The sequence below is a fragment of the Crocodylus siamensis genome, chromosome 11 (assembly GCF_052110815.1).
Source record: "Crocodylus siamensis isolate JL-2025a chromosome 11, ASM5211081v1, whole genome shotgun sequence".
Taxonomy (NCBI): Eukaryota; Metazoa; Chordata; order Crocodylia; family Crocodylidae; genus Crocodylus; species Crocodylus siamensis.
This window is the reverse complement of record NC_143405.1, coordinates 40,514,242-40,526,894: the sequence shown is the minus strand read 5'-3', so window position 1 is coordinate 40,526,894 and position 12,653 is coordinate 40,514,242.

The following is a 12,653-nucleotide window of genomic DNA, read 5'->3' as shown; positions in this document are numbered from 1 at the left end:
AAGACCCTTAGATGCCTGAACTAACTTTTTTCCCAAAACACTCCCCATTTTAGAAGCTACAATGGCATCTTTGGATGGTTTCCTCTGGGTTACCATGCTGTATTGAAGCCCAGCATTTTTACATTTATTTGCCTCTTAACAGCAAAAACAAGATGATATTGGCAAGGTCTTATGAGTACAGAAGATGAAGGAGACTTACTTTGGGATGGGGATGTGGGGAGGAGAGGGTTAGTTTGAACTAAGAGACCACCAAAACATAACCAGGTTCCACCTGGAGGTGGGGAAGGAAAGTTGTCAAAAGTACTACTTGCAATACCCAGGGTAAGTACCTAAATACCGCTCAGAAATCCCATTTGGTAAGTGTTGCTCCCGTTTGGTCAGAGAGAGACTCCAGAGTGTCTCCATTTTGGTCATTATCCATCAGGTTCATGCTGAAAATAATGTGAAAAGCAAGTAATAGTTTTAAGATGAGTAAAAGTCCATTATGGGGCCTGAAAGACTCCTACTGACTTCCATGTTTACAGTTCAGCCTTAAATGCGTCACCCTGCAAAGAGGCAAGATGTGGGAGGGCAGACTGGGCCTATGACTGTATAGAAGGAATGCCTTACTATTTCTTCAGTCCACGTGTGTGTATGTGTATGGATAAATGGATGGATTTGTATCTATAGCTAATATATACCTAACCTACTTCTGTAAACGCATCATATAACCAAAAATGCTAAGGGCTCGCTTGCTTAAGTTGCTCATACAATGTGATTGCACATGCAAGCTAATAATAAGCATCTCCACTGTGTTTTTTTACTGCATGTGCACCCATGGGAATACTTCCAGCAACAAGAATCTGTACATATTGTCAGCTGTGTGGTCTGGGGAAGCTGTTTATGAAAAAGGCCATGTGGCCTGTGACTGATGCTTAAATCTGGACTGCTTTGCAAGGGAAGGCATGCTTATTAGGCCTTAGTTTCTGGTTTCCACTGCTGTATGAGCCAGCTCAAGAATATTGTAGCTCTTATGATAGAATATGACTGGCAATCTGGTTCATAGGGAGCTCTCCAGCAGAAGGGAGGGGAACTGGGAATGTGTAGGGTTCTACTGAGGAAAAAAGGCTTTTTAAAAAAGCACTAAATATTTTTAAAGGCTATATTTTTATTGAAAAGGATTCTGCTGCCTGTCTCTTTGGAACAGTGTGGTTCTTTTTATAGCTGAAGCATGGAGTGCAAGAGCACTTTGTGTGTGATTTCAGATAGAAGAGCACTATCTGGATTTGAAAGGACTGACACATTAATGTGACAGCAAACTTATGTTTGTGACAGATAAGAGGATGAATCACTTTAAAACTTTAATAAGCACAAGACCCCAATTCATTTAAGCATGTGATTAAATCACTGATTTTAGAAATAGTTACTCAAAACCTGGTAAATAAAGAATAAAAAACCCTTCAGCCTTTCCTGAGAGAGTTAGGGGATGCACTTAGATATTTTGCTGAATCAGGGCCATTATGCCAAAGGTAACATTTCAGTCCTGTTTTTCTGCTTGGTTCTTCCTCATTCTCTAGCATTCTAAGCGAAAGAAATTGCCTGTGAACACAGGTGATGATACATTTGCTGATGTCAGATGGCATTGTGGTGTAGAGCAGGATGATACAAAAGGTTCAATCACAATCAGAAAAATTAAATTGAAATGTCAGATCTGTTAAAATGCCAAAGATAGTAAAATTAACCTCAGACTTCTGTGCTAATTGTGTGCAAGCATCTAGACTGTCCAGATAATTCTAGTTGAGTGAGCATTATTTGGGGGTAACTGAAGGTGTGCTTTTCTGAAAAATTGATATTTCCAAAAGCTAGCAAACCCAAGGGTGCTTTGCAGTCCTTTCCTTTCAGTATTTGGGTTAATTTTACTGTGTACTCTGAAACATACATTTTCCAGGACATGAAAAAGGTTATCAGGTTTTTTTGGTGGGGGGCAGGCTGTTTGTAGTTTGTTTGGTTGGTTTGGTTTTTTAACTGTTCTGGTGGTAAATTTTGGAGTTCATGTGCCTGATTAGCAACAGCAGTGAAACCTTTTTTTTTCCCCTCAAATATTTGGTGGTATATAGTAGCAGTTGGAGGGAAAGAGGTTTGTTGGTTGGTACTAGATACTAGCACTGTAGCTAGTAGGATATTCGTGGTCTTAACATACCTAGCTTCACAACTAACAAGCAGTGCCGTGGCAAGGAAGTGTGGCACTGGGAGCAAAGCCTGCAGCAGCAGCCCACCCTCACCCCACACACACATCTGGGGGGCACATGCCTCCCCCAATCCTTGCCTGGAAGTGCACGCAGCAGTGGGAACTGCCCTTCCCCTGTCTCCATGCCCCCCCCAATGAGCCCCTTGCGACTCCGTCCCATGCCCTGCCCTGGTTGGGCAGAGTCTGCTGGCCTGTTGGCGCTCTGGGCAGTTGCCCTGCTTTCCCCACACTTTGCTATGGCACTGCTAAAAAAAACAACAGGAACAGAAAAAATAAAGCACTGTTTTGGTCTTGCATATGATTCTAACTTACTTCTACAGTTTCTGAGTTTTCGCCTTTTTAATATTCATAGCTGTGCATGGCTCATCTGCAAAAAAGATGATACTTAGCAATTTGGAAGAAGAAATACTGCTATGCATTAGCTTTCAGAGGCAATAACTAGAGCACATCCCTGCAAAGTTGTGCCAGTGGATATATTCATCCATCCTGACTTTCTTCTCCCCTTCCATTCTCTATGTTTATTCTAATAATGTGTATTTAAAAAAAAAACCAAGAAACCTTAAAGTTGTTTGGGAATTTTTTGTCAGATTGATATTTCCAGTGAAAAACGGAGATGTCAGAAAATGGAAAAAAAAATATTTCATTTGGATTGGCTTGATGCAAAGCAAAATATTTCTAGTTTTTAAATGTCTCCTTTTGAATCAGTTCGACAAAGGATTATGATTGCATTTCACTATCAACTCATTACTTCATGGAAGCTAGGGTTTGGGCCTGGGTTCTCCCCATGACCCAAGCTCCAGTAGGACTGAATTTCCTAAAATGCAATACAGAGCTACATGGTGTCTCCACATCTGTCCTTGACCCTGGGTGACTCTAGCCAATCTCCCTTGGCTGGATCCCTTATGGAGGGTGTCTCTAGGAAAAATGGAGGCATCAGGTGTTGCTGCTACTGGCATGGCACACTCCAGAGGGATGCTGCTGGGTGTGTTGGGTTGGGTGCACTGCCATACCCTGCCCCCTTTTATTCTAGCTACAGCAAGGTGGCTGAGGATCCACTGGCCAGGACCCTGGCCTCCCCAGGCAGCCGGCCTGAGGTTTGCCCCAGACTATTGTCTTCTCCCCAGGCCCTGAGTTCCCTGTCCTAGGTCTATAACTGAAAACACAAGCCAATAACAATAAATAAAAGGACTGCACTTATTCTGTGTTGGTTGAATGTGATCTCTGTGGTCTGTCCTCCATGCTGTGGTCCTGGTGCCCCAGTCACCCTGACCTGGGCACAGCCAAGGCTCTGTGGCTAGCCTGGTTGAGGGAAACCTGGGGACCTTACTGTCTGTGTCCATCCCTACCATCAGCCCCTGCCCCTCACCCTAGAGAGACCTCTCCTGCAACCTGGCTGCTCTTAACCCACTCTTGTGGGGACAGACCCTTCTGTCCCGCCCAGGTGGCCAGGCTTCCAATTGCCTGTAGCTGGGGGCACTTTCCCTGCCAGGGCTGTTTACTGTGGCTTTGTCTGCTGCATCATGTTCCAGTTGGCTGGTACAGCCACAATACAGCTGCATCTGTTCCGGGGGGGCGGTGAGTGGGGGAAGGGGAGGAGCCACCTCAGTTTGGAAGCATCTCAGACGCGTTCCTCCCTACAGTAATGGGGCCCAGGCCATTACATACCACCCCACTTTAGTTCTTGGCTCATGTCCACAGGGCCAGTGGCTTTTCTTCCTTGCTCTTCTCCAAAAATAAGCCTGTGTTGTAGTGCCATCATCCTGGTCCATACGTTACAGAAAAATCAAAACCTTGTAGCCCCAAACTCCACTGTAACAACAGGGGGTTATTTTAACTTGACCCTTTTTAGCTACTGAAGTGTTGTGTGGTGTGTTGTTACTGTGAATTTCTACCCTATCAAATAATAGCAGACACTGTTGATGGCCCATTTCGGGGCCAAACATTTCTTTTCTATGTTAGCATAACCCTGCTCCTGGGGTTGCAGCTTTCTGCTAATGCATGCCACTGGCTGAGAAAGCAGTGCCCCTAAGGCTACATCTAACATGGCTGTTTGCACCCGAAAAGGTTTTGAAAAGTCCAGGGTGTACACCAAGGACTGCACACACTTGACTCGCCAGAAGGCTCTTTTGGCCTCTGCTGTCCAGATTATCCAATTCAAGACCAAGTCTTTGATTAGCTTAGACAATGGGACTGTTCTGTCCAAAAACTGGGGTACTAGGTGGCAGTAGTAGCACTGCCCCAGGAAATTCCATATTTGTCTCTTGGTTTGTGGCAGGTTATAATCCCGTACGGCTTGCACCTTATCTATTACCAGTTGTATTTTCTCCCCCTTATTTGGAAGCCTAAATATTGGGTGTCCTCTTTTCCCAAGGCGCGTTTCTTTGGGTTAGGCTTGTGCCTCATCATTCTTCCAACACTGCTGTCAAATGCTGTAGATGTTCTTCCAGGGTCTCTGAGTAGACCACCATGTTGTCAGTACATGCAACATTATATCCCTGATGCAGTGCCAGCACCTTATCCATTAGGCACTGGAACATCGCCACACTCCATGCAGGCCAAATGGCATCCAGACAAATTTATAAAGCTCCCACAGGGTGGCAAATGTGATCTTCCACTGGAAGCTTGCTTCCAGGGGTATTTGCCAATACCTCTTGGCTATGTCATACTAGCTCCCCTTATCTGTCCTCCACCAGGGACATGAGGTAGGCATTGAAGCATGCCATGCTGTTGACTTTCCTAAAATCAATGCAAAACGGCATGGCCCCATCTTTCTTTAGAACCATGATGATGGGGTTTTGCCAAGCAGTCCTAGACTCCTGCACCACTTCATCTGCCAACATCTGGGTGATTTTTCCTGTGTCTGGCCTCTTGGAGCTTCTGGGGAATTTGTCATCAATCCTCCCTTATGACCTTTCCTGGTGGGGTCTCTACTTGGTGCTTTACCCACCATATTTTCCCTGGGTGAGAATGCTATCCCAAATTGCTTCACCAACCGAATCGCTTGCTGCCTGCTGTACTGGTGTCAGACCTGGCCCCATCCAGACAGGTCTTCCAAAGTCCTGTCCTGGCACTTCTGGCCAAACTCAGCTGACTCTGGATCAGTGGTGACAAACAGGGCCTCCTGGTCTACCCACTTCTTTAAGATGTTGATGTGGTTATACCTTCTGGGTTTTAGGTCTCCCCAGTTGCCACACATCATAATCCACCAGACCCATTTGAAATACCATCCTGTACAGCCCTTGTGACCTGGCCATAAAGTTGGAGGCGTCATCAGGGGGCAACGCAGGTACCCAATCACCCTCACTGAAATACTTCTTGTGTGTCCACTAGTTGTATCCTGCAGCTTGCCTACCTTGGGCCACTTGTAGGTTTTCTCATGCCAATGCTCTCACAGTTTGTAGCCTCTCTCTCCCATTTCTAGCACTTAGGCCACTGTGCTCCGTGCTTACCTTTCCTGTTGTTCCCAACCTTCCCTGATCAAATCTAAAATCCCACAGGAGTGGTGGCCGTAGAATAGCTGAAATGGTGAGAACCCGATAGAACTTTAGGGGGCTTTTCGGTAGGCAAACATTAACAGTCTCAGCAGCTTGTCCTACTGCTGCCCATCTCACCCAGCAATGTTCTTGAGCATACTTTTGAGTGTCCAGTTGAACTATTTAAGCAGGCCATCCATTGAGAGTGTTTGAAAGAGCCAGATCTTCAAAACACTGCAGACTTCCTTGAACACCTGGGTCATAAAATTGCTATTGCTACTGCTACCCTGATCGGTCAGTATCTCTCTTGGCAGCCCCACATGAGTGAAAAATCTTCTGCCACTTTTCCTGCATTCACTGTTTTCATAGGTACCATCTCTGGATATCAGGTGGCATAATCCACCAGGACCAAAATATATTGAAATCCTGCATTACATCAGGGCAAAGGCCCCACAATATTTACAGCCACCCACTCAAAGGGCTCTTGAGTGGCATGGTAACCAATGGGGTCCCCAGTGGGCACCCTGGGTGTGCTAGCTGGCACTCGAGGAAGGATCAGAAAATCTGCCCTACCTCCTGCTGGATCCCTGGCCAAAAAAACATATCTAAAAGGTGGTCTCTGGTTTTATCCTCCTCTAGGTGACTTCCTATGGGGAGCTCACAGGTGCATTTCAGCAGGGCTCTTTGGTACCCTTTTGACACCAGGAGTTGGGTGACCCCATTCCCCAGCCCCCAATTGCAGTATACTTAATACAATACTTCCCCCTCCCCCCTTGAACTGGCGCATCATCCATACCAGGTTGGGCTGCACCACTTCTTTCTCTATTTGGGTGATGCCTTCTTCATGTACTCACCAGAAGCCATCTTCCCAGAACTGCTCCATTGTGAGCTGCCCCATCTCTAGCTCTCGCTGCCAGTCCTTGTTGGTCTCCCACATGTAAGCTGATCCTCTAGAACTTGTGCTCAGCTGGGATTTGTCCAAGAGTCTCTCCATCCTGGGCCCCTGCCAAGATGTCTTTTGCTGCGTGAGGTTGCCCAAGAACTCCCAAGAAGGGGCCAGGCCTAGTCTAACAATACCAGGTAAGCCAAATGCCTAGCTAAGCATGCCAACACTTGGTGGTGGGGGTGCACTGAAAAAAGATTTTTTGGGCTGATATAGATGGCCAGTTATTAACCAGACTTATCGGCCGATATGAATCCAATTGCTAATATGCAACCCGGCAGGTTGGAGAACAGTGTCTGGCTGGTAAGTGCTGGGGGGAAAAGACATGAGGGAGGGAAGGGGTGTGGCAGGACAGATTGAGGTCCCCGCGGAGGGAGGGAGTGGGGCTGGGGTAGGGGCAGGCACTGCACAGCTGGGGTGAGGCAAGGTGCAGGATGGAGCACTGACTCATCCCAGGGGTGCACAGGAATGTGGAGGGGGTCGCCTTCCACCACTGCACATACCCCAAGAGGATACATGAGGGGCGCATGCCACCCGGATCTGTGTGTGGGGTGATGGTGGGCTGTCACTGCACGCTCAGGGCTGGAAGCTTCACCGGCCTATTTCTGGTGACATTATGGGCAATCGGCTTCTTTTGGCTAATGTTGCCGATAAATGCCTTGTACATATATGTAGCTGCAGCCTGCAAGTCTGTTGGGAAGGGACGCTGGGGGGGTGGGACAGGGGGTGCTGAGCCTATGCTGCACTTGGGTAGGTGGGGGCAGTACTGGGATGAGAGCTACAGGGTGGAATACAACCACCCCAAATTCTGCCATAGTGCACCCCCCACCCCCCACCATAACTCCACTCCCAGCACCTCTCCCCACCCTGCCCTTGCCTACTCCAAACAGCCTGGGCCCACCCCCCCACCGGGAGGAGGGTGGTGCAGCCTCCAGCCCAGAGCATACAGCAGCAGCCCACCCTTACCCTGTGCACAAATCCAGGGGTCACATGCCCCCATGCCTCTCCCAGGGGTGCATGCAGTGGTGGGAGCCATGCTTCCCGGACAAACCATGGCTCTGTCCTGCAACTCGCCCCACCCCAGCTGTGCAGTACCTGCCCTAGCCCCACTCCTTTTGTCAGCGCAGGGGCCTTGATCTGCCCCCTGTCCCACCCCCCCAGCGTCCCTTCCCAACAGACTTGCAGGCTGCAGCTACATATATGTACAAGGCATTTATCGGCAACATTAGCCAAAAGAAGCCGATTGCCCATAATGTCAATTTTAGAGGTGCACAAATACATTGGTCCCATATTGCATTAGCACCGATATAAGGAAAATTGACATTTATCAGCAATCTTTTTTTGGCTGATGTGGCTGATAATGTAGCCAATAAATGCCCTGTGCATGCGTGCAGCCACAACGCAGCATGCAGGCGGCTAAGAGTGCAGCCTGGCAGCATGGAGAGCAGCATCTGGCTGGTAAGTTTGTTGTGGGGGAAGGGGTGTGGGGAAGGAAGGGGTATGGGGAGGGCAGATCAAAGCCCCCATAGTATGGGAGGGAGTGGGGCTAGGGTGGAAACAGCTGCTGCACAGCCAGGGTGAGGCAGGGCATGGGACAGAGCTGTAAGCTGCTTGTCCAGGTGGCGCGAGGAGGGGGTGTGCAGCTCCTACCACTACACACACCCCCAGGGCAGGCATGGCACAGCCCTGTCCAGGTCCCCTGCTGGGAAGAGTCCAGCCCCAGCAGCAGCCTGCCCTCATCCCATGCACAGATCCTGGGGGCATATACCCCCTATGCTCTCCTGGGGTGTGCATGGCAGCAGGAGCTGCTCCTCATCCCTACGCCCTGCCCTCCAGACAAATTGCTTGCAGCTCTGTCCCTTGCCCCACCCTGCACACCACACCTGGCTGTGCAGTGTCTGCTCCAGCCCCACTCCCTCCCTCGCTGTAATCTGCCCCACCATGCTGCTTCTGTCCCCACTTCCCCACAACAGACTTACCAGCTGGATGCTGCTCTCCAAGCTGCCCAGCTGCATATCAGTAATTGAATCAGTATTGGCCGATATGCCTAGTTAAAAATCAGCCATCGGTATCAGATCAAAAAATCTCAGTCAGTGCACCCCCAGTCAATTTTCCTTGTATCAGTGTATCAGTGCCAATACAATATGGACCAATGTATTGGTGCACCTCCACTTGGGGGGTATGACCCTCAACTGTCAGCTGCACCCAGGCACACTCGTATGTCTGGGGCTTCCATGGAGGCAAACCAGCTTCAGATGATCTACCTTCTGGCAATCTGCTTTCCATACCAATTCCTGCCGCACCACCATCCACATAAAGCCTACAAAGCAGTTACTCAGCCTTTGAGCCAGGCCTTGATGGTGATGCAAGATCCATCTGTTGTGTGCCCTGTTTTCCCTGGGCATGGCCCATGACAAAATCCTCACTCCATCTCCTCTATGGGGGCGAGCTCCCATCTGTGGAATGGGTCCTTTCCCTGGACTGCTTCCTAGGTTCCTCATGTACTTTGCTGGGGACAATAATAGGCATAGTGCCCAGGTCATTTGCACTGGAAGCAGAGACCACCCAACCCCATTGGGAGCAATTATGCCACAGCCTTGCCATGAGGGGAAGGCACCCTAACCTTTTTGGGTCCTGGGCGTCTTGCCCCCAGCTCTGAGATGTGCTTATTCCCTGCCACCAGAAAATCCTCTTCCTGCTTTAGGGCCTCCTGTGCTGATTTAGGATGATGATGCTGCACCCATGACTTGACACCACCTTCCAAACCCCACATAAACTGCTGAAGAACTCTGATCTCCATCACCTCCTCTGAGTCCCTGTCTTGAGGCCTCAACCACTGGTGTGCCTCATCCCAGAGTAAATGAACTGAGTAACTGCCAGGAGTTTAATACTCCAGGGACTTTTTTGCCATGAAAACCTTGGTGCTGTTCCTCAGCTGCCTCCAACCTTTGAAAGTTAGCTTCCTTCACCCAATCATAACTGGTGGCATTGGCCAGTGGTATCCTTCCGTAAACCCCCTGGGCTTCCCCTGCAAGTAGCAGTCTTAGCTGGGGTGCCCAAGTGGTTTAGGGCCACTGAGCCTATGCAGCCATTCATTTGAAGGCCTCCAAAGAAAATAAAAGTTGCCGTGCTGCTAGTATGTGGTCTCTGTGGTCTGTCCTTCAGTGTGGTCCTGGTGCCTGACCTGGGTGCAGGCTAGGCACAGAGCCTTGGCTGAATGAGGGAAGCCCATCTAGGGACCACACTGCCCGCTGCCTGTCCCTCACCCCAAAGAGACCTCTTCCACAGCTACTACTGGCTGTTCTTGACCCATTCTCTTGTGGGTGTGGGCCCTTCCACCCTGCCCAGGTGGCTGAGCTTCCAAATTACCCATAGTGGGTGCACTCTCCCTACCAAGGTTTTTCACCATGGCTGTACCTGCCACACCATTTTCCAGCTGGCCAGTGTGTGACTATTTCCAAGTGAGGAGGTAGGGGGAACCATCCCAGTTGGAGGCAGCTCAGAAACACTCCTCCCCATAGTAACAGAACCTGGCCGTTACACAAGATCCTAAACTACAGCATCCACAATAGAAGGCACCATTATGGGGAAAATGCGGCTTAACACCTCAAGTGAGTTGGAAGTAATGATTTTGGAACTGTTGAATAAACCACAACTAAACTTTTGATGTTAAGAATGTTGAGTCTTTCTCTTGAACATGGCAGAAAATGCTTCAATGCTTCCTAATTAAAATTTTACATTTCTGTTTCATGCAAAAAATTTAAGTTTCAACTTTCTTGTCCTGATTTAAAATGAAAATAAGTAGTGAAATGCCATGAATTCTCATGGGCTGGCAATTCCGTGTTTTCATCAGGTCTAATAACTCTTCTTGCAGGCTACAGATAGGCTGTGGAAGAGATGGTGGGATGGGCAGCAGAGATTTCATAGACATTAGGGCTGGAAGGGACCTCAGAAGATCACTGAGTCCAGCCCCCCGCCCAAAGGGCAGGAAGTCAGCTGGGGTCATAGGATCCCAGCAAGATAAGCATCCGATTTACTCTTGAAGGTGTTCGATGTAGGTGCTTGAACCACCACCAATGACAAGCTATTCCAGACCTTGGGGGCTCGGACAACAAAGAAATTCTCTTATGTCCAGCCTGAAATTGTCTTGCAGTAGTTCATAACCATTCAACCTCGTCATCCCTTGGGGTGCTCTGGTGAACAAATGTTCCCCCAGATCCTGGTTGTCACCCCTGATAAACTTGTAGGTGGCCATCAAATCACCCCTGAGCCTGCACTTTTCCCGGCTTAAGAGCCGCATGGCTCTCAGCCTGTCGTGGTAAGGTCTGTTTTCTTGACCTCTGATCATGCTCGTGGCTCTTCTCTGCACCCTCTCAAGCTTTTCCACATCCCTTTTGAATTGTGGAGCCCAAAACTGGACGCAGTACTCCAGCTGCAGCCTCACCAAGGCCGAGTACAAGGGGAGAATGACGTCCTGGGATTTGCTTGAGAAGCATCTATGGATGCAAGCCAGCGTTTTGGTTGCTTTACTTGCCACAGCATCGCAATGCAGGCTCATGTTCTTTGTGGTCAATGATGACCCCCAAGTCCCTTTCTTCCGTAGTGCTAGCCAGCGTAGCACTGCTGAGCCTATAAGGGTGCTGCAGGTTTTTCCTCCCAAGATGGAGAACCTTGCATTTTTCAGTGTTAAACACCATCAGGTTCTCGTCCGCCCATTTGCTGAGCCTGTCCAGGTCAGCCTGGATCACCCTCCTATCTTCTGGTATGGATGCTTTGCCCCATAGTTTGGTGTCATCGGCAAACTTGGCCAGTCCACTCCTGACTCCAGTGTCCACATCATTAATGAAGATGTTGAACAATATGGGTCCAAGGACAGAGCCTTGGAGGACCCCACAGGACACCATGATGAGTGATGTCCGTCAATTACTACCCTCTGGGTATGACCACAGAGTCAATTTCCCAGCCAGCGGTTCGTGGTGGACCCAAGGGAACAATTGGCTAGTTTTGCCAAGAGGTTACCATAGGACACCAGTTCAAAGGCTTTTTTTGAAGTCAAGATATATGACATCAATCTCTTCTCCCTTGTCCAGGTGATAGGTCACCTGGTCGTAGAAGGTTGATGGGCCTATAGTTAGCTGGATCCACTTTCCTCCCTTTCTTTAAGATAGGCACCACCTTGGCCGCCTTCCAGCCTTTGGGCACTACACCAGAGCACCAGGAGTTTTCAAAGATCCATGCCAGAGGCTGGGCTATGATGCTCGCCAGCTCCTTGAGTACCCTGGGGTGTAGATTGTCAGGGCTTTCTGACTTGAAGGTATCCAGCCTCTCAAGGTGTTCCTTCATGAGGTCGGCATTGATGGAGGGCAGGGACTCTCCCTCACCCAGACCTCCCTGTCCCGTAGTGGGCATGGGCATCCCACGGGACTGATGAAAGACTGATGCAAAGTACCCATTTAATAGGTTGGCTTTTTCCTGGGCATCAGTTGTCCCATCTGGTTCAGCAGGGGTCCAATGTTGCCCTTGCTTTTCCTCCGGCTCCCCACATATCTGAAAAAGGACTTTTTATTGTCCTTGGTGCTCAAAGCTAGTTGGAATTCAGTTGCAGCCTTGGCTTTCCTGATTTTCTCCCTGCAGGACCGGACCAGTGCAGAACCACTCTTCCTGAACTCCCCTTCCCCTGGGTTGTGCTCCCTTAGGGCCTCGCTGACGAGCCACCTGAGCTTGTCAAAGTCGGCTTCCCTGAAGTCAAGGACTTCAATGTTGCTGACTGACTTGCCAGCTTTGTGGCAGATAGTGAAGGTGATCAGCTCGTGGTCAGCTTCCCATCAATCTCTAGGTCGCCAATTAGGTCATCCCTAGTAGCCAGTACCAGGCCAAGCAGTGCTTTACCTCTCATTGGCCTGTAGACTTCTTGAGTCAGGTAGAGGTCATCCACGCATGACAGGAAGCTTTGCAACAGCTCAGATTTTGCTGCGTGATCCTCCCACGAGATGTCTGGGTAACTGAAGTC